Below are 23,243 nucleotides of genomic sequence, written 5' to 3'. Positions count from 1 at the left end.
TCTGAGGCTGTTCATACTCCTGTTTATATTATGAACAGAACTCCCACAGTTGCAGTTCATGGTATGACCCCCGAAGAATGTTTTACAGGTAAGAAGCCTGATGTTTCACACTTGAAAGTGTTTGGCTGCATTGCGTATGTTCATGTGCCAGATGAGTTGCGGAAGAAACTGGATCCAAAGGCTGAAAAATGTATCTTTATTGGATACTCTTTAGAGCAAAAAGGGTATCGCTGTTACAACCCTGTCACATGTAAGTTCAGAGTGAGCAGGGATGTCATCTTTGATGAAATGAGCAGTTGGTATGCATCTAGTGGTGATGCATTGGATGTTGATGATGATCATGACACTCATGTGCAGGCTGAAAGGCAAGAATCACGGACTCTTAGTGGACCAGAGACATCATCTGGTAGTCCTTGGTCTGGGAGACTAAGGAGTATCTCTACATCTTTGAGTGCATCTAGTAGCACTACAGGTAAAGACAAAGGAAAGAATAAAGTGTCAGAAGGCATTGATGCAGTTCTTGATGGAGACTCCAGTGGCTCAGAGAGCTTGGATGATGAGCTTGGCATTCCTTCAGTGAGGACTCCAGGTGTGTAGAGAGCACGTGTTAATGCAAAGACTCCATTGAGTGATCCAGTGGTACGCAAGTCTAGCAGGGTGAGATACCCTGTTAAAAGATTTGGTTTTGAGGGTTATGCAGCTCACCATTATGCTTATATGGTGAAACTAGTTGAGGATGTTGAGCCCACATGTTTTGAGGAGGCTATTGGTCATGCTCATTGGGATGCAGCAATGGATGAGGAGATGGCTGCATTAGAGGCCAATAAGACTTGGGATCTAGTATCATTGCCAAAGGGAAAGAAAGCTATTGGATGTAAGTGGGTTTATAAGATTAAGCACAATGCAGATGGTTCTATTAGCAGGTACAAAGCTAGGCTGGTTGCAAAAGGCTATGCCCAAACATATGGCATAGATTATGATGAAACCTTCAGTCCAGTTGCTAGGATGGCAACTATCAGATGTGTGATTGCTTTGGCAGCAGCCAAAGGTTGGAGGTCGCAGCAAATGGATGTAAAGAATTCCTTCTTGCATGGTGATTTGCAGGAAGAAGTATATATGGATCAGCCAGCAGGTTATGAAGATTTAGAGCATCCCACGTATGTGTGCAGGTTGAAGAAGGCACTCTATGGGCTCAAGCAAGTACCAAGACAATGGTTTGACAACATCAGAGAGTATCTTGTCAATATTGGCTTTTATGTTTCTGATGCTGATCACTCACTTTATGTGAGAAAGGGAGATGCAGGTTTGGTCATCATAGTCATCTATGTGGATGACTTGATTATTACAGGTGATAGTGATAATGGGATTGCTGAAGTCAAGGGCTATTTGAAGATGAAGTTTGAGATGAAGGATTTAGGTGAGCTAAGGTACTTCCTTAGCATTGAGGTGATCAGATGTGATGATGGTATATGGCTGTTCCAAAGACAGTATGGCTTGGATATGTTGTCCAAGTATGGTATGACTGCATGCAAACCACTTTCAGTCCCGTTGGAGCAGAATGTAAAGCTGAGTGCTGATGTTGGGGATGAGATAGAAGACCCTACTATGTTCAGGAGGATAGTGGGGAGTTTGATCTACATGACCATTACAAGGCCAGACTTGAGCTATGCAGTTGGTCTTGTGAGTCAGTTTATGCAAGTACCTAGAAAGCCACATTTGGATGCAGTGAGACGCATATTGAGATATGTGAAGTCCACATTACATTATGGGCTTTTCTATGAGGTAGGTACAGACGTACAGGTGTTTGGATACACAGATGCAGATTGGGCTGGTAGTATGTCTGATAGACGATCTACCAGCGGATACATGTTCTCTCTTGGTAGTGCAGCAGTTGCTTGGAGCAGCAAAAAGCAATCTACAGTTGCTTTGTCAAGTACAGAGGCTGAGTATAGAGGTGCTGCTGTTGCAGCATGTGAGGTAGTATGGCTGCAAAAGTTACTGGCTGATTTGGATGTGCAGGTGGAAGGTCCAGTTGTCATTTATTGTGACAACATGAGCAGTATACAGTTGGCTAGAAACCATGTGTTCCATGCCAGGACAAAACATATTGAGGTACACTACCACTTTGTGAGAGAGAAGGTACTAGCAGGTGAGATTGACTTGGTGTATGTCAGCACACAGGATCAGATAGCTGATATCTTCACGAAGGCATTGGGTACAGAGAAGCTTCAAAAGTTTCGAAGCTTACTTGGAGTTGCAGAGATGCAGTTGAGCTTGAGGGGGAGTGTTGAGATGGCAAGCTCAACACATGTGGACATGGATGATGGACCGCCTGGTTAGATGGGTCCACACGTCTACACTTAGCACGTTGGTGGTCATTATGACTCTCACATGGCCACTGACTCATTACTTATTATATTCAGGTTGTTACACCTATTTATAGCTGGCATAGTTATAGCGCCAGTCGACTAGTGTAGTCGGTTATGCATTGTTTGACTTAGTAGGCCACTTTCCTTTTATGTTGTATCTTATCTATACTTTGTGTACATTGTAAAGTGTGTGGAAGAAGAAGAAGAAATCAGCAAGAAAACGTTTTGGCCTCCATCTCTCTTCTTGTCTCTTGAGTGAGCTTCTCCTTGTGCATTCTGTGTGTGTTCGGCGCAGCATCTTGAGCAACCCCCTCCACCACGCGATTCTTGACATCTGGAAGAGCTGAATCCCACTTGGTGATCTAATCACCTCAATGCCCAAGAAATAACACAGCTCTCCCAAATCCTTCATCTCAAACTTCTGCTTCAATAGCATTTTCACATGAAGGATATCTTCATCACTGTCGCCTATCATAATCAAATCATCAACATAAATGACAAGTAGCATAATACCTTTCTCTGTTTTTCTCACATAAAGTGAGAAATCGGCCTTGGAAATCTGAAAGCCAATAGTGACAAGATACTGTCCTATCTTGTCAGACCATGCTCTAGGTGCTTGCTTCAAGCCATACAAGGCTTTCTTCAACCTACAAACAAACTCAGGATGAACAGCATGCACATAACCTGGTGGCTGCTCCATATAGACCTCTTCTTGCAAATCGCCATGCAAGAAGGCATTCTTTACATCCATCTGATGTAAAGACCATCCCTTCGATTTAGCCATAGCAATGACTGCTCTTACGGTTGCCATCCTTGCAACCGGACTGAATGTTTCTTCATAATCAATGCCATATGTTTGTGCATACCCCTTGACTACTAATCTTGCCTTGTATCTATTCACATAACCATCTGCATTGTGCTTCACCTTATAAACCCACTTACAACCAATTTCATTCTTATCTTTAGGCAAAGATACCAATTCCCATGTAGCATTTGCTTCCAAGGCATCCATTTCTTCATCCATGGCTTTCTCCCATTTTTCTTTTCCCATGGCTTGCTCAAAAGAAGTGGGTTTTGGTTCCTGTATCACTTTGACCATATAGGCATAGTGAATGGTTGTAAATCCATCATATTTCAACCTATCCACACGATACCTAGCTCTGGTAGACCTACGCACAGTAGGTTCACTCCCAGGTGCTCTCAAAACATCCCTAGTATTCCTTACTCCAGGTGTAACAATAGAAGGAATACCCAACTCATCATCAATGCTCTGTTCTGAGCCACTGGATTCACCATCCACATAAGAATGACCTGCATTCACATCAAACATGGGCTAATCTACCTTCTCTTTTCCTTTTTGTGAAACCTGCATACCACTATCTGCATTGCTTTGAGGAGATTCTCCTGATCTCAATCTGCTTGTCCATGGCAAAGAATGTGAACCACTACTAGAGGATACTCCAGGTCCACTAATATTTTATGATTGTTGCTGTGAATTCTGTGCAGCATTACCATTTTGTGTATCTACATCATCAATCACATTTACTAGTTTATACTAGCTACTCGTCTCATCAAAAACAACATCTCTGTTCACTGTAAACTTACGAGTAGAAGGGTTATAGCATCTATACCCTTTCTGCTATAGAGAGTAACCAATAAAGATGCACTTCTCAGCTTTTGGATCCAACTTGGATCTCAACTCATCTGGCACATGAACATAGGCAATGCAACCAAAAAATTTCAAATGAGAAATATCTGGTTTCCTACCAATATACCTCTCCTCTTGAGTCATCCCATGTATTGCTGCAGTGGGAGTCCTATTAATTATGTAGACTACTGTAGCAACTGCTTCAGCCCAATAAAAATCAGGCAAGTCTTTTTCATTGAACATGGCACGAGATTCCTCTCCAATATGCTTGTTTTTCCTTTCTGCAATTCCATTTTGTTGTGGGGTATGATGTTAGAATATCAAGCTCGTTCATGTGTGTTTGACTTGGACACAGCTAGTCTGGCTAGATCAATTAGGTACATTAAATAAGTCGGTTCTACTTCTAGTGTGAATGGTCTTTATGACCTTAGGTTGTATATGCACTAAGAGTGTGCTAAATGAATAATGAGAAGAATAGAGAGAGGAAGCATGTAGCTTCACTCCGTGTTGCCCTCTTTCCTACATCCATGAAATATAACATGGTATCAGAGCCATGAATGGGCTCACTAGTGGAATGCACTCAAGAAGAAGACTTGAAGATTGACCTGAAGAGCTGGGAAAGGAAGAGGACTGACAGTCATTTTTCATCAATGGTCTCACAGAGGTATGTATTGTGGAGCATTGGAGTCTCATTGCTTGAAGCAGGAGCTGTGGCTTACTGAGGAGTCTTCCAAGGACTGGTTGAGCACCAGTGAGTGCATTATCATTATAATAATAAGCAAAATGTGTAGCAACAGAGATCAGGCCAGTCTGCGTGTTTGCGCCTGCTGTGGTTGAAGGCATATTCACCTGCAACACAAGGCATTTGCAGCTCCTTAGGTAATCTACAGTTTGCCTATACATCTTGGAAGGTGGTTGGTTGAAGGTCTTGGCATGCTATCACTTGGATGTATGCTCAGTTATGAGCTACAGATCTGATCTACAGATCTGAAATAACAGCAGTTCAGCTGTAAATAGTGATAGGGCAGCTTGTATCTGAACTTGATTGGAGCTTGAAGCTCTCTGATATGGTTTATGGACCTCATTGGAGCCAAGGAGAACTCTAGAAGACATATGTATTAGTTCTCATGCCTTTGAGCTGAAATTTCTTGAAGGAAGTACTCAAATCAGGAAGTGTAAACAGGCTGGAAACCTGTCTCAAAACAGTGGGCAGCAAGCATTAGCTTCCATTGAAGCATTACATAATACTTAACTGACATTTATCATATGTATGACATGGGATATGTCTGCTGGAGGTTTATGGATTGGGTTGAGCATCAAGGGATCAGCTGGTGATTACTGTAGTGACATTGTCTCAATGGTTGCAAGCAGTAAATGCAATCTATGAATTGGATTCATGAAGACAGGATGCCTATAGTTACCCGAATGCTCATGTATTGAACCTAACACTTCAAAGTGAATGTCTGACATGATTTGAGGCTGTTTTGGAGCTGGATTGACTTTGGTTTACTAAGAAATTGCTAATTGCAATTTGTAAGCAGAAGGCTTGATACTTATACCTGCTATCTATGCACTGACTCTCGGATTGCTACATGTACTAGCAGATGTCTATGAAGGTTTGAGACATGTATGACATGTATATCACTCAGTTTTGGGCTTGAAATCACTGCTGGTCACTCACAGAATTACAGTTTTGAGACTGCATATATGTACCCTGGCAGTGAGGTTGTAGGAGTTCAAACCGAAGTGAATACATAGTATTTGCACTGACTGTTTTACTCACAGGTTAAGCCACTTGGTGTGAGTTGCTTTGGACTGTTAGTGGGCTGAAATACCTTGGTTTTTTACTGCAATTAATTGTAGAAAACAGTCATAAACAGTTCCGGGCTGAAGTTGAACTATTAAGAATATCTTGGTTTGCAGGTAGTCAGGCAAGGTCTACAACATGGCAAATGCTGATAGAACTGATAATGTAAGTCAGATTGTAGGAGAAAAGCTTGATAGCAACAATTATGCAATATGGAAGTTCCGCATGGAGAACTTTCTGATAGGCAAAGGATACTGGGATTTAGTGATAGGTGTTGAGGCTGAACCTAAAGTTCTAGAAAGGAATCCTACAGCTGATCAAAGACGAGCGCATCGAGCCTGGACGGAAAGAGCTCGCAAGGTTTTACATTGGTTGTCATTATGTATCTCGAATGCTATGGTGATGTAGATTATGAACTGTAAATCCCTAGCAGATGCATGGAATATATTAGTCAAATACTATGCCACAACTACAAGTGCAAGGAAGATACAACTAAAGCAGAAATTCAATAACATGGAGAGGAAGAACATATCCATACAAGATTATGTCACAGAGGTTAAGACCATAGCAGATCAGCTGGCATCTGTTGGTTCACAGGTTGAAGATGAGGATATGGTTGCAGTGACCTTAAATGGCTTGGGTCCTGAGTACAAGTCTTTTGACACTTCAGTGTCTGTGCAGGCTGAGATGCCTGACTTTAATGAGCTGGTTGCATTATTGATTCATGAAGAGGTGAAGCTTGGCATAGCTACAAGGTCAAGCAGTTCAAAGAATAAGGATGCAGTTTTTTACTCGAATCAGCGTGGTCATGGTAGCTGTGGTAGAGGCTATGGATCTGGCAGAGGAGGCCAGCAGAATGCATCCTATAGTAATAGCAATCAGCAGTCATCAAATGCAAGAGGTGGTGGAAACTTTCAAGGCAGGGGGAGATCTAACTCCCGTGGCAGAGGCTCATGGCAGTAGCAGCGTCAGTCAGACAATCCAAATAAAGATAAGGATTGTCACTACTACGGAAAGTATGGGCATATTGCAAAGGACTGCTAGAAGAAGGAGGGAAACCAGAAGGGCAAGCAACATGGACATTATGCTACGTCCAGTCAAGCAGATGACTCTGGTGATAGACTATTTGCCATGCAGTATGTCAAAGATAAGGCTGCTAAAAAATCATCTGATGATGCAGTGTGATACATTGACTCGGGGGCGTCGAACCACATGACCCCTCACAGTGATTGGTTCATGAATATGGTGGCTGAAAAGCCTGGCTATGTATGCATAGGTGATGACACGCAGCATAGCATTGAGCATAAAGGAAAAGTGCCTCTTGTGGTCCATAATGGCAGAAAGAAAAATTTGCATGATGTATTGCATGTCCCTTCAATTACGAAGAACTTGTTATCTGTTGCGGAGCAGAACTTGCAAGTTAGATTCAATAAGCATGGCTGCTTTATTGAAGAGTTTGGAAATGGCTGTAAGTTGATAGCTCGTGGTCACATGAATGACATAATGTTTACTCTTGATGTTTCTTTGCCAGAGCTGAGTTCACCTATGTTTGCCCATGGTTCTGGCACTGTTAGGGATTTGGAAATATGGCACAAGAGAGTTGGGCATGTCAATGTGCAAAGGCTGCAAATTATGCAAAAGAAATAGCTGGTTACAGGTTTACCGAAGTTCCAATATTCAGATATTGGTCATGTATGCGAGGCTTGCCAGTTCGGTAAGTAGTCACACGATTGCCATTTGTCAGGCATGTACGACAGAGTACACGTCCATTGCAGTTAGTGCACTCTGATGTTTGGGAGCCAGCTCATAATGTATCTATGGGAGGTTCCAGATATTATGTATCCTTCATTGACGACTACAGTCGCTATACCTGGCTTTACATATTGAAAACAAAAGATGAGGTCTTTGCTATTTTTCAGCAATTTAAAGCACAGGTTGAGAAGGAGTTTGAATGCTACATCTCTTGCTTGAGATCTGATAGTGGTGGGGAGTATGTGTCAAATGAATTTGATGATTTCTTAGCTGAAAATGGCATTCGCAAGCAACTCACCTGCAGCTACACTCCGCAGCAAAACGGAGTAGCTGAAAGGAAGAATACGGTTCTGATGGAAGCTGCTAGGGCTATGATGAATGAAAAGCACATGCCACTTTACTATTGGGCGGAGGCTGTTATGACAGCTGTATACATTTTGAACAAGACTCCTACTGCAGGTATTCATGAGATGACATTGTTTTGAGAAGTTGTATGGCTATAAGCCGGATGTAAGTCACATGAAAGTCTTTGGCTGTCTTGCTTATGTGCATATTCTAGATCAGAAAAGGAAGAAGTTGGATCCCAAAGCACATAAGTGTGTTTTCATTGGATATTCACAGGAGAAGAAGGCATACAAATGCTATGATCCCTCTACCAGGGAGACTTTGGTAAGCAAGGATGTTATCTTTGATGAGATGGGTTCTTGGTATGTGTCACCAGTTGCAGTGCCAGTGGATATGCCTTCCACTCATGCCTCTACAATTGATTTACAGTAGAGCACTGTTATGACAGGACCTCGTAGTCAGACAGTATCCCCATGGACAGGGAGATTGAGGAACTTGCCGTCCACTGACACCAGTATGTCAGTGAGGGGGATACATGATGTCTTGGACAGCAAAGGAAAAGAGAAAGTTATTGAGGATACATCTGGTATGATGACACCTGGCAGAATGACTTCTAGCTATGAGTCTGGTGATACTTTAGATAGCGAACTTGGTATTCCGACTGTCTATACGCCTGGCACAAGGCAGAGCAGGTATATTCTGCCTCATGAGAGAGGGGAATGGAGTAGTGCACCACAGCTTAAACACTCGCAGAGGGTCAGATACCCTATTGACAAGTTGACATACAGTGGCTACTCCGCAAAGCATTATGCGTACATGACAAAAGTGATGGAGGTCAAAGAACCAAGTACATATGCTGAAGCAGTGAAAGATGAGAATTGGTGTGTAGCCATGGATGAAGAAATGAATGCCTTGGCTGAAAATAAAACATGGGATCTAGTACCATTGCCTGAAGGGAAAAATACCATTGGCTGCAAATGGGTCTACAAAATCAAATGCAAGTTAGATGGCAGTGTGGAGAGATACAAAGCCACATTGGTCGCAAAGGGGTATGCCCAACAGTATGGACTTGATTATGAGGGAACATTCAGTCCTATTGCCAAGATAGCAACCATACGCACTGTGATTGCCTTGGCTGCTGCTAAAGGCTGGAAATTGTAGCAGATGGATGTTAAGAATGCATTTCTTAATAGTGACCTAGTAGAGGATGTCTATATGGTTCAACCGGAAGGGTATGTTCACCCTGATTTTCAGTATTATGTATGCAGGCTGAAAAAGGCATTGTACAGGCTGAAGCAGGCTCCAAGAGCTTGGCATGCTAGGATCAGTAACTACTTGCAGAGATTGGGTTTTGCTATTGGCAGGGCTGATCATAGCCTATTTACAAAGAAGACTGACAGTGGTTTAGTAGTGTTGGTCATATATGTTGATGATTTGATAATCACTGGTGATGATGACTTGGGCATACAGCATGTAATGAAGATGCTAAAATCTGAATTTGACATGAAAGACCTGGGAGAACTGAAGTATTTCTTAGGCATTGAGGTAGTTCCAGCTTACAATGGGTTATGGCTGATGTAGAAGCACTATGCCATAGAGATGCTGAAGAAGTATGGCATGGCTGAATGCAAACCGCTGGATACACCTCTTGATCAGAATGTCAAGCTAGACATGAACACTGGGGCTGAAGTAGAGGATGTGACTATGTACAGGCAGATGGTTGGCAACTTGATTTACTTGACCATCACTAGGCCTGACTTGAGCTATGTTGTAGGGCTCATAAGCCAGTTTATGCAAAAGCCTAGAAAGCCGCACTTGGATGTAGTTAGACACATTATGAGATATGTTAAGTCCATTGTAGAGTATGGGCTGTTCTATGTCAGAGATAAACCCTTGATATTGACTGGATACACGGATGCAGATTGGGCAGGTTGCTCATATGATCGTAGATCTACGAGTGGATATGCATTTGGATTTGGTAGCAACATGATTAGCTGAAGCAGCAAGAAGCAGCCTATGGTTGCTTTGTCGAGTAGTACTGAGGCAGAGTACAGGGGTGCTGCATTGGCAGCATGCGAGATTTCATGGTTGCTCAAGCTTATGGCTGATTTGGACATAGAGGTAGATGATCTAGTGAAGTTACTATGTGATAATCTAAGTAGTGTACTCCTGGCTATGAATCCAGTCTATCATGCGAGGACGAAACACATAAAGGTACACTACCATTTCATCAGAGAGATGGTTCTTGCAGGACGAGTTGATCTTATGCATGTGAAGACTGATGAACAGGCAGCAGATATCTTTACCAAGTCCTTGGGTAAAGATAAGTTCTGTGGTTTTAGACAGCTGCTTGGAGTACATATGATGTCTTGAGCTTGAGGGGGAGTGTTAGAATATCAAGCTCATTCATGTGTGTTTGACTGACACAGCTAGTCTGGCTAGATCAGTTAGGTACATTAAATAAGTTCTAGTGTGAATGGTCTTTATGACCTTAGGTTGTTGTATATGCACTAAGAGGGTGCTAAATGAATAATGAGAAGAATAGAGAGAGGAAGCATGTAGCTTCAATCCGTGTTGCTCTCTTTCCTGCATCCATGAAATATAACATATGACTGCATGAATATTACTGCTTTATGCCATGCTCCTATAGGAACCTTGCAAACTCATTTGAGAGGTACTCTCCCCCTCCATCTGACCTTAGGCATTTTATTTGTAGGCCTGTTTCTTTTTCAACCATAGCTTTAAGAGTGTTGAAATGCCCAAAGACTTCACTTTTCTTTTTCATAAAATACACCCAAACTTTTCAGCTATAGTCATCAATAAAAGTGACAAAATAATGACAGCCTCCAATAGATGCAACTTTAGCAGTCCACACATCAGAGTGGATTAACTCCAATGGCTTCTTACTCTCTTGAACATGTCTAGGAAATGGTTTCCTTGCCTGTTTTCCAAATTGATAGGCTTCACATACCTTATGCATTTCTGCAACCTTGAATTTAGGCAATCCTACAACAATATTTTGGGCCTGCATTGATTTAAGTCATTGTACATTAACATGACCAATGCGTTTATGCCAGATATCAATATCTGCAACTACACCGGTCCCATGTGCAAACATTGTTGCACTCAATTCAGGCATGTCTGCATCCAACGTAAACATTCTTCCCTTCTTTTTTCCTTTTGCTATCAAGTGATCTTTATTTTTCATATCCTCAACAAAGCATCCATGAGGATTAAATCTGATGTGCAATCCTTGCTCAACCATTTGACCAACAGAAACCAGGTTCTTGGTGATATTCGGGACATGAAATACATCCGACAAGTACTTCTTTTTCCCATCCTGCACATAGACAAATGAATTTTTCCAATGTGCACAATAGGATGTGCAGTATCATCACCAGTCTCCACAAATCCTAATTTTTCCATTTTCTTTGCATCCTGCATCCATTATGCATGACTTGTCATGTGGTTTGACGCACGTGAGTCAACATACCACACTTCATTGCTTTCTTCTGTACTTGTCACAGAATTTTTCATGTGCTGCACCATAAACAAATGCTCATTTCTGTCATCACCCTGTCTACTAGAAGATGCATAATTCCCTTGTTGCAATTTTCCATTCATGATGTCATTCTGCTTTTTATAGCAGTCTTTAGCCATATGACCCATTTTACCACAGTAGTAGCATTCAACATTACTGTTTGCATTTTGGCCTCTTTGGCATCCACCATGACCTCTTTGGCTCCCCCTACCTCTAGAGTTACTATGTCCTCCTCCATAGGACTAGTTTTCTTGAGTTTGTTGCATATTCTGATTTCTATCACGGCCTCTAGATCGGCCTCCTCTACCTCTACCTCTACCTCTTCCAACATTTGAGTAGAAGACAGTTTCTTTTGAAGTTCCTCCTAAAGAAGACGCACCACCATTGTCAAGATTGTGGGAGAGAAGGAAGGAGTCTCACTTGTAGCTTTCTTGCTTGCACAATGGGGGAATACACATAAGGGTGGAGGCTGAAAACAGTTTTCCTCTTCTTAGTTGTGTAAGCCAAAAGAACTCTAGTATAAAGAAATAGAAGAACCCTAGATATGGGTCTCAAACCAAACTCAACTAACTAAGGTGGCATACTAACTGAGCCACGAACTAGAGTAGATAAGGATAGCTATCATGTAGCTATTATTCAGGGGCGGTGTACCAATCGCATCTGCAACTGACAAGTCGGTGACATAAATACACAACGGTCACCCTGGTGTATCACGAGTGGAGCTCGATATCTCAACACTCCCCCTCAAGCTCAATCCCAATTCGTGCACACCAAGTAGGTCTCTGAACTTGCACAGCTTCTCTGCGCCCAATGCCTTTGTGAATATGTCAGCTATCTGATCCTCTGTGCTGACATAAACTAGATCAATAAGACCTAGTAAAACCCTCTCTCGCACATAGTGATAATGCACCTCAATGTGCTTTGTTCTAGCATGATAGACTGGGTTATTTGCCAAGTGTATACTACTCATGTTGTCACAATAAATGACAATTGGTCCATCTGTAGACTGATGCATATCATAAAGTAGCTTATGCAACCAAGCTACCTCACATGCAGCCATTGTTGCACCCCTATACTCAGCCTCTGTGCTCGACAAGGCAACTGTAGGCTGTTTCTTGCTGCTCCAAGTGACTGCAGCACTCCCAAAAGAGAACACATATCCACTGGTAGATCATCTATCAAAAATACTACCAGCCCAATCAGCATCAGTGTATCCATGCAACTATATCTGAACCCCAGTCTCATAAAATAGTCCATACTGCAATGTGGACTTCACATACCTGAGTATGCGTCTAGCCGCATCCAAATGTGGTTTCCTTGGAGCCTACATAAACTGACTTACCAATCCAACATCATAGCTCAAATCTGGCTTGGTAATAGTCATATAAATCAAACTTCCTACTATGCGTCTGTACATAGTAGGGTCTTCTAGAAGCTCACCTGCATCTGTGCTCAGCTTCACATTCTGCTCCAAAGGAACTGAAATAGGCTTACAGCCTATCATCCCATATTTGGACAGCATGTCCAATCCATACTGCCTCTGGTGTTGAGATGGCAAGCTCAACACATGTGGACATGGATGATGGACCGCCTGGTTAGATGGGTCCACACGTCTACACTTAGCACGTTGGTGGTCATTATGACTCTCACATGGCCACTGACTCATTACTTATTATATTCAGGTTGTTACACCTATTTATAGCTGGCATAGTTATAGCGCCAGTCGACTAGTGTAGTCGGTTATGCATTGTTTGACTTAGTAGGCCACTTTCCTTTTATGTTGTATCTTATCTATACTTTGTGTACATTGTAAAGTGTGTGGAAGAAGAAGAAGAAATCAGCAAGAAAACGTTTTGGCCTCCATCTCTCTTCTTGTCTCTTGAGTGAGCTTCTCCTTGTGCATTCTGTGTGTGTTCGGCGCAGCATCTTGAGCAACCCCCTCCACCACGCGGTTCTTAACATGGTATCAGAGCCGCGCCATTGAGAGAGGCTGCTTTCGAAGGTTGAAGTGAAGAAGAAGAAGCGAGGTTCGAGCAAGCAAGCTACGGGTAAGAATCTCTCCCATTCTTCCACTCCTTCTCTTGGATAGTGCCTATGGAGGCACCGGAGGCAGGGCAGAGCAAAAATCTCAGATTGCAGTGAGATTTGGTGTGCGCGAAGAGCGCTGTATATCCTGCAGATTAACCCCTTTAGGGCTCTCCCGCAGAGATTTTGGGCATTTGAGGCCGTTTCAGGGCCCGTTTTAGAGCCGCAAGGTTGCGGACAGCAGTTTCGGGGTACGCTGTGACTTCGACTGTATTGACCGAACGTGGGTGCGCAGGTTACAGATTTCAGATCTGTAAGTTCAAAGGTGTTTATCAGTGAGTAAACACAAGGTTTATCTGCAAACTGGTTGCAGATTGCATGTATTGTTGAGCAGACAGTAAAAAAGGCTGTCTGGTGTATTGCTATGCACTACAGGTCAAGGGTTGCAGAAGATTTGCTTGCTGTTTGGTATTAGTTTTGTGATAATGGTAGAGAACAGTGGAAGCCCCATCATTGAGAAGCTCGACAAGAACAACTACCCATCATGGAAGTTTCGTGTCACGAACTTCCTTATTGGAAAAGGCCTCTACGAGTTCGTTTCAGGTGAAGAAAAGGAGCCGGAGGTGAGTGATCCTCCAACTACAGAAGAGATAAAGGCACGAAAGGAATGGAATGCAAAGGATAAAAAGGTCATGTATTGGTTGTCTGCAGTAATTGACAATAATATGCTGGGACACATTAGAAATGCAGAGAATGCATATGCAGCTTGGACCATACTTGAAAGTATGTTTTCTGTAAATACAAAGGCACGGAAGATTCAACTCAAGCAAGAGTTGAATACATTAAAGAAAGGGAAGATGTCTATCAATGAGTATGCATTGAAGGTAAGGAGCATTGCAGATGCATTGGTAGCGATTGATGCAATGCCCGATGATGATGATTTGGTGTCGTCTACCTTGGGTGGACTTAACAATGAAAAGGCTTGGAAGTCTTTTGTAACTTCCGTATATGTCAGAAAGCCATTTCCAGATTTCGATGAGTTGGTCTCCCTTATGATCACTGAAGAGATCAACATGCAGAGTGAGACATCTGAAAGAAGCGGTGAACAGGTCCAAGCTTTCTACTCCAGTTCAGGAAGGGGACGTGGTAGGTTCTCTTCAAGAGGCCGTGGTACAGGACGTGGTAGTGACAACCAGCAAAACAGATTGAATCAGCAATTTGGCGATATGCAGGTTTCAGGAGGTCGTGGTAACTTTAGAGGCAGGGGGAGCTTTAGAGGAAGAGGTGGATGGCAGAACAGAGGTTCTAACAACTCTGGTATTATGTGCCACTACTGTGGCAAAACAGGTCATATTGCAGCCCAATGTTATGCTAAGAGAGATGATATCCGCAGTGGTAAGTTGCAGCAAGGAAACTATGCATCGTCTTCACGACAGAATGAAGACAAAAATGAACGTTTGTTCGTTATGCAGCATATGCTGAATGCTGTTACAGGAAAGGGAACACATGAAGATGTTTGGTATGTTGATTCAGGTGCATCCAATCATATGACCAGCCATGCAGAATGGTTTGGAGAGATGCAGGATTTGCAGAATGCAGGTTATGTGCAGATGGGTGATGACTCATGCCACCCAATTTCACACATTGGAAAAGTTCCCTTGTCCTTGCATGATGGTAAGACAAAGAGTCTTTCAGATGTATTACATGTACCATCTATTACAAAGAACTTGGTGTCAGTCGGTCAAATGGTAGAGCAAGGGCTGCAAGTCAGATTTAATGCAAAGGGCTGCTTTGTAGAAGACTTCAATGACAAGTGCAGGTTGGTAGCAAAGGGAAGTAGAGTTGGACGTATGTTCACTCTAAATGCTGGAATTCCTACTATGAATGCGGCTATGTATGCCAAAGGAAAAGGTGTTGTTGCAGACATTGAAATTTGGCATAAACGCATTGGACATGCAAATGTACAAAGGCTGAAATTAATGCAGTCCAAAGGGTTGGTTACAGGTTTGCCTACATTTAAAGTTGCAAAATTTCAGAAGGTATGTGAAGCATGTTAGTTTGGTAAGCAGGCAAGACAACCCTTTTCACATGACAGAGATGTAAGCAGAAATATCCTTGATGTTGTGCATACGGACATTTGGGGGCCTACACAAAATGTATCTCTTGGAGGCAGTTCATACTTTGTCACATTCATCGATGATTGTTCTAGAAAGCTGTGGGTATATTTTATGAAGGAAAAGAGTGAAGCTTTTGAGCACTTTAGAACTTTCAAGGCTGCAGTTGAAAGAGAAACAGGCTTGAAAGTAAAGTGCCTGAGGTCAGATGGAGGGGGAGAGTACCTCTCAAATGAGTTTAGTGATTTTCTGAGGTCTCATGGGATAAAGAGACAGTTCACATGCAGGTATACCCCACAGCAAAATGGGGTTGCAGAAAGGAAAAACAGGCATATTGCAGAAGTTGCACGCGCCTTGATGGCTGAAAAGAATATGCCTAAGCATTTTTGGTCTGAGGCTGTTCATACTGCTGTTTATATTATGAACAGAACTCCCACAGCTGCAGTTCATGGTATGACCCCCGAAGAATGTTTTACAGGTAAGAAGCCTGATGTTTCACACTTGAAAGTGTTTGGCTGCATTGCGTATGTTCATGTGCCAGATGAGTTGCGGAAGAAACTGGATCCAAAGGCTGAAAAATGTATCTTTATTGGATACTCTTTAGAGCAAAAAGGGTATCGCTGTTACAACCCTGTCACATGTAAGTTCAGAGTGAGCAGGGATGTCATCTTTGATGAAATGAGCAGTTGGTATGCATCTAGTGGTGATGCATTGGATGTTGATGATGATCATGACACTCATGTGCAGGCTGAAAGGCAAGAATCACGGACTCTTAGTGGACCAGAGACATCATCTGGTAGTCCTTGGTCTGGGAGACTAAGGAGTATCTCTACATCTTTGAGTGCATCTAGTAGCACTACAGGTAAAGACAAAGGAAAGAATAAAGTGTCAGAAGGCATTGATGCAGTTCTTGATGGAGACTCCAGTGGCTCAGAGAGCTTGGATGATGAGCTTGGCATTCCTTCAGTGAGGACTCCAGGTGTGTAGAGAGCACGTGTTAATGCAAAGACTCCATTGAGTGATCCAGTGGTACGCAAGTCTAGCAGGGTGAGATACCCTGTTAAAAGATTTGGTTTTGAGGGTTATGCAGCTCACCATTATGCTTATATGGTGAAACTAGTTGAGGATGTTGAGCCCACATGTTTTGAGGAGGCTATTGGTCATGCTCATTGGGATGCAGCAATGGATGAGGAGATGGCTGCATTAGAGGCCAATAAGACTTGGGATCTAGTATCATTGCCAAAGGGAAAGAAAGCTATTGGATGTAAGTGGGTTTATAAGATTAAGCACAATGCAGATGGTTCTATTAGCAGGTACAAAGCTAGGCTGGTTGCAAAAGGCTATGCCCAAACATATGGCATAGATTATGATGAAACCTTCAGTCCAGTTGCTAGGATGGCAACTATCAGATGTGTGATTGCTTTGGCAGCAGCCAAAGGTTGGAGGTCGCAGCAAATGGATGTAAAGAATTCCTTCTTGCATGGTGATTTGCAGGAAGAAGTATATATGGATCAGCCAGCAGGTTATGAAGATTTAGAGCATCCCACGTATGTGTGCAGGTTGAAGAAGGCACTCTATGGGCTCAAGCAAGCACCAAGACAATGGTTTGACAACATCAGAGAGTATCTTGTCAATATTGGCTTTTATGTTTCTGATGCTGATCACTCACTTTATGTGAGAAAGGGAGATGCAGGTTTGGTCATCATAGTCATCTATGTGGATGACTTGATTATTACAGGTGATAGTGATAATGGGATTGCTGAAGTCAAGGGCTATTTGAAGATGAAGTTTGAGATGAAGGATTTAGGTGAGCTAAGGTACTTCCTTAGCATTGAGGTGATCAGATGTGATGATGGTATATGGCTGTTCCAAAGACAGTATGGCTTGGATATGTTGTCCAAGTATGGTATGACTGCATGCAAACCACTTTCAGTCCCGTTGGAGCAGAATGTAAAGCTGAGTGCTGATGTTGGGGATGAGATAGAAGACCCTACTATGTTCAGGAGGATAGTGGGGAGTTTGATCTACATGACCATTACAAGGCCAGACTTGAGCTATGCAGTTGGTCTTGTGAGTCAGTTTATGCAAGTACCTAGAAAGCCACATTTGGATGCAGTGAGACGCATATTGAGATATGTGAAGTCCACATTACATTATGGGCTTTTCTATGAGGTAGGTACAGACGTACAGGTGTTTGGATACACAGATGCAGATTGGGCTGGTAGTATGTCTGATAGACGATCTACCAGCGGATACATGTTCTCTCTTGGTAGTGCAGCAGTTGCTTGGAGCAGCAAAAAGCAATCTACAGTTGCTTTGTCAAGTACAGAGGCTGAGTATAGAGGTGCTGCTGTTGCAGCATGTGAGGTAGTATGGCTGCAAAAGTTACTGGCTGATTTGGATGTGCAGGTGGAAGGTCCAGTTGTCATTTATTGTGACAACATGAGCAGTATACAGTTGGCTAGAAACCATGTGTTCCATGCTAGGACAAAACATATTGAGGTACACTACCACTTTGTGAGAGAGAAGGTACTAGCAGGTGAGATTGACTTGGTGTATGTCAGCACACAGGATCAGATAGCTGATATCTTCACGAAGGCATTGGGTACAGAGAAGCTTCAAAAGTTTCGAAGCTTACTTGGAGTTGCAGAGATGCAGTTGAGCTTGAGGGGGAGTGTTGAGATGGCAAGCTCAACACATGTGGACATGGATGATGGACCGCCTGGTTAGATGGGTCCACACGTCTACACTTAGCACGTTGGTGGTCATTATGACTCTCACATGGCCACTGACTCATTACTTATTATATTCAGGTTGTTACACCTATTTATAGCTGGCATAGTTATAGCGCCAGTCGACTAGTGTAGTCGGTTATGCATTGTTTGACTTAGTAGGCCACTTTCCTTTTATGTTGTATCTTATCTATACTTTGTGTACATTGTAAAGTGTGTGGAAGAAGAAGAAGAAATCAGCAAGAAAACGTTTTGGCCTCCATCTCTCTTCTTGTCTCTTGAGTGAGCTTCTCCTTGTGCATTCTGTGTGTGTTCGGCGCAGCATCTTGAGCAACCCCCTCCACCACGCGATTCTTGACATCTGGAAGAGCTGAATCCCACTTGGTGATCTAATCACCTCAATGCCCAAGAAATAACGCAGCTCTCCCAAATCCTTCATCTCAAACTTCTGCTTCAATAGCATTTTCACATGAAGGATATCTTCATCACTGTCGCCTATCATAATCAAATCATCAACATAAATGACAAGTAGCATAATACCTTTCTCTGTTTTTCTCACATAAAGTGAGAAATCGGCCTTGGAAATCTGAAAGCCAATAGTGACAAGATACTGTCCTATCTTGTCAGACCATGCTCTAGGTGCTTGCTTCAAGCCATACAAGGCTTTCTTCAACCTACAAACAAACTCAGGATGAACAGCATGCACATAACCTGGTGGCTGCTCCATATAGACCTCTTCTTGCAAATCGCCATGCAAGAAGGCATTCTTTACATCCATCTGATGTAAAGACCATCCCTTCGATTTAGCCATAGCAATGACTGCTCTTACGGTTGCCATCCTTGCAACCGGACTGAATGTTTCTTCATAATCAATGCCATATGTTTGTGCATACCCCTTGACTACTAATCTTGCCTTGTATCTATTCACATAACCATCTACATTGTGCTTCACCTTATAAACCCACTTACAACCAATTTCATTCTTATCTTTAGGCAAAGATACCAATTCCCATGTAGCATTTGCTTCCAAGGCATCCATTTCTTCATCCATGGCTTTCTCCCATTTTTCTTTTCCCATGGCTTGCTCAAAAGAAGTGGGTTTTGGTTCCTGTATCACTTTGACCATATAGGCATAGTGAATGGTTGTAAATCCATCATATTTCAACCTATCCACACGATACCTAGCTCTGGTAGACCTACGCACAGTAGGTTCACTCCCAGGTGCTCTCAAAACATCCCTAGTATTCCTTACTCCAGGTGTAACAATAGAAGGAATACCCAACTCATCATCAATGCTCTGTTCTGAGCCACTGGATTCACCATCTACATAAGAATGACCTGCATTCACATCAAACATGGGCTGATCTACCTTCTCTTTTCCTTTTTGTGAAACCTGCATACCACTATCTGCATTGCTTTGAGGAGATTCTCCTGATCTCAATCTGCTTGTCCATGGCAAAGAATGTGAACCACTACTAGAGGATACTCCAGGTCCACTAATATTTTATGATTGTTGCTGTGAATTCTGTGCAGCATTACCATTTTGTGCATCTACATCATCAATCACATTTACTGGTTTATACCAGCTACTCATCTCATCAAAAACAACATCTCTGGTCACTGTAAACTTACGAGTAGAAGGGTTATAGCATCTATACCCTTTTTGCTGCAGAGAATAACCAATAAATATGCACTTCTCAGCTTTTGGATCCAACTTGGATCTCAACTCATCTGGCACATGTACATAGGCAATGCAACCAAAAATTTTCAAATGAGAAATATCTGGTTTCCTACCAGTATACCTCTCCTCTGGAGTCATTCCATGTATTGCTGCAGTGGGAGTCCTGTTCATTATGTAGACTACTGTAGCAACTGCTTCAACCCAATAAAAATCTGGCAAGTCTTTTTCATTGAGCATGGCACGAGATACCTCTCCAATATGCATGTTTTTTCTTTCTGTAGTTCCATTTTGTTGTGGGGTATGACTGCATGAATATTGCTGCTTTATGCCATGCTCCTGCAGGAACCTTGCAAACTCATTTGAGAGGTACTCTCCCCCTCCATCTAACCTTAGGCATTTTATCTGCAGGCCTGTTTCTTTTTCAACCATCGCTTTAAGAGTTTTGAAATGCCCAAAAACTTCACTTTTCTTTTTCATAAAATACACCCAAACTTTTCTGCTATAGTCATCAATAAAACTAACAAAATAATGATAGCCTCCAAGAGATGCAGCTTTAGTTGTCCACACATCAGAGTGGATTAATTCCAATGGCTTCTCACTCTCTTGAACATGTCTAGGAAATGGTTTCCTTGCATGTTTTCCAAACTGATAGGCTTCACATACCTTATGCATTTCTGCAACCTTGAATTTCGGCAAACCTGCAACAATATTTTGGGCCTGCATTGATTTAAGTCGCTGTACATTAACATGACCAATGCGTTTATGCCAGATATCAATATCTGCAACTACATCGGTCCCATGTGCAAACATTGCTATACTCAATTCAGACATGTCTGCATCCAATGTAAACATTTTGCCCTTCTTCTTTCCTTTTGCTATCACGCGACCTTTATTTTTCATATCCTCAACAAAGCATCCATGAGGATTAAATCTGACCTGCAAGCCCTGCTCAACCATTTGACCAACAGAAACCAGATTCTTGGTGATATTCGGGACATGAAATACATCGGACAGGTATTTCTTTTTCCCATCCTGCATAGACAAAGGAATTTTTCCAATCTGCACAATAGGATGTGCAGTATCATCACCAGTCTCCACAAATCCTGGTTTTTCCATTTTCCTTGCATCCTCCATCCATTCTGCATGACCTGTCATATGGTTTGATGCACCTGAGTCAACATACCATACATCGTTGCTTTCTTCTGCACTTGTCACAGAATTGTTCATGTGCTGCACCATAAACAAATGCTCATTTCTGTCATCACCCTGTCTACTAGAAGATGCATAATTTCCTTGTTGCAGTTTTCCATTCATGATGTCATTTTGCTTTTTATAGCAGTCTTTAGCCATATGACCCATTTTACCACAATAGTAGCATTCAACATTACTGTTTGCATTTTGGCCTCTTTGCCATCCACCACGACCTCTTTGGCTCCCCCTGCCTCTAGAGTTACCACATCCTCCTCCATAGGACTGGTTTTCTTGAGTTTGCTGCATATTTTGATTTCTACCACGGCCTCCAAATCGGCCTCCTCTACCTTTGCCTCTACCTCTTCTAGCATTTGAGTAGAAGACAGTTTCTTTTGAAGTTCCTCCTGAAGAAGATGCACCACCATTTCTCTGCTCCTTAGAAATTAGAAGAGCAATCAACTCCTCAAAATCAGGAAATCTTTCACGAACTGAAATGGATGTCCGAAACTGTGCATAATCCTTTCCTAGACCATTCAAGGTCACAGAAACTAAATCATCATCTTCCACTGGCGACCCAATGGAAGCAAGTGCATCTGCAATCTTCTTCACCTTCATGTGGTAGTCGTTGATGCTCATATTTTCTCTTTGCACATTGTGCAACTCTTGCTTGAGCTGCATTTTCCTGGCTTGTGTATTTGTGCTATACATTTTTGACAAAGTATCCCATGCCTCCTTTGGCGTACTTGCATCCTGAATATGCACAATCATAGAGTCTGAAATGCTGATAGACAGCCAATACATAACTTTCCTGGCTCTCTCATGTCATGCTTTAAATGCTTGCATTTGCTGTTGATTGGGAACATCAGGAAGAACTGGTTCTTCTTCATTTCCTGCAACAAATTCCCAATATCCTTTTCCCATAAGGAAATTCGTCATTCTAAACTTCCATGCATGGAAGTTGTTCTTGTCAAGCTTTTCAGTTATAATCTGTGAAAGAGAATCTGATGCCATTACAGAATACTGCAAAAAATTCTGTCACTGCAAAAAACACAGCTTCACCCTCACAAGGGCAAATCTGCAAAACTGGCGAAAGTGGTATTTGACCACACAGTCACTTCCTAGTGACGATTTTGCATCAACAGGCAACAAGGACGAATCTGTAACTCCCAATGTCTCTGCACACAAGCATACAATGCAATTTCTACAGTAACTTTTCACCGACCTATAGAACAGTGGTCGCACAACATAAAACTGGACCTTTTCCTGAGTGCGTGCAGAAAACTTCCGCCTCCAAAACAGGCCCCGAAATGGCCTCAAATAAAAAAAAACAGGGTCGTCGAGGGCTAAAGCCCTCACCCGCAGCATATACTTCCCTCTTGCTTCACCGCGAAGGGCGTCTCAACCTGAGACAATGCACTCCTGCACTTTCCGACTGTGCTACTTGCAGAGATCTGCTCCCAAAACAGAAAATGAAAGCAACACTGCTCCTCTTACCAGAACACCGCGAGCTTGGCTTGCTTTCTTGAGCTCCTTACCACGAACAAGGCTCTGATACCATGTCAAGATTGTGGGAGAGAAGGAAGGAGTCTCACTTGTAGCTTTCTTGCTTGCACAATGGGGGAATACACACAAGGGTGGAGGCTGAAAACAGTTTTCCTCTTCTTAGTTGTGTAAGCCAAAAGAACTCTAGTACAAAGAAATAGAAGAACCCTAGATATGGGTCTCAAACCAAACTCAACTAACTAAGGTGGCATACTAACTGAGCCACGAACTAGAGTAGATAAGGATAGCTATCATGTAGCTATTATTCAGGGGCGGTGTACCAACCGCATCTGCAACTGACAAGTCGGTGACATAAATACACAACGGTCACCCTGGCGTATCACGAGTGGAGCTCGATATCTCAACAACCATTTCTCTGCTCCTCAAAAATTAGAAGAGCAATCAACTCCTCAAAATCAGGAAATCTTTGACGGACGGAAATGGATATTCGAAATTGTGCATAATCCTTTCCTAGACCATTCAAGGTCATAGAAAC

This window comes from Lygodium microphyllum, chromosome 7 (genome assembly GCF_053477565.2).
Source record: "Lygodium microphyllum isolate KBCC chromosome 7, Lygodium_microphyllum_v1.1.10, whole genome shotgun sequence".
In the NCBI taxonomy this organism is placed as follows: Eukaryota; Viridiplantae; Streptophyta; class Polypodiopsida; order Schizaeales; family Lygodiaceae; genus Lygodium; species Lygodium microphyllum.
Note: the sequence above shows the minus strand (reverse complement) of the source record.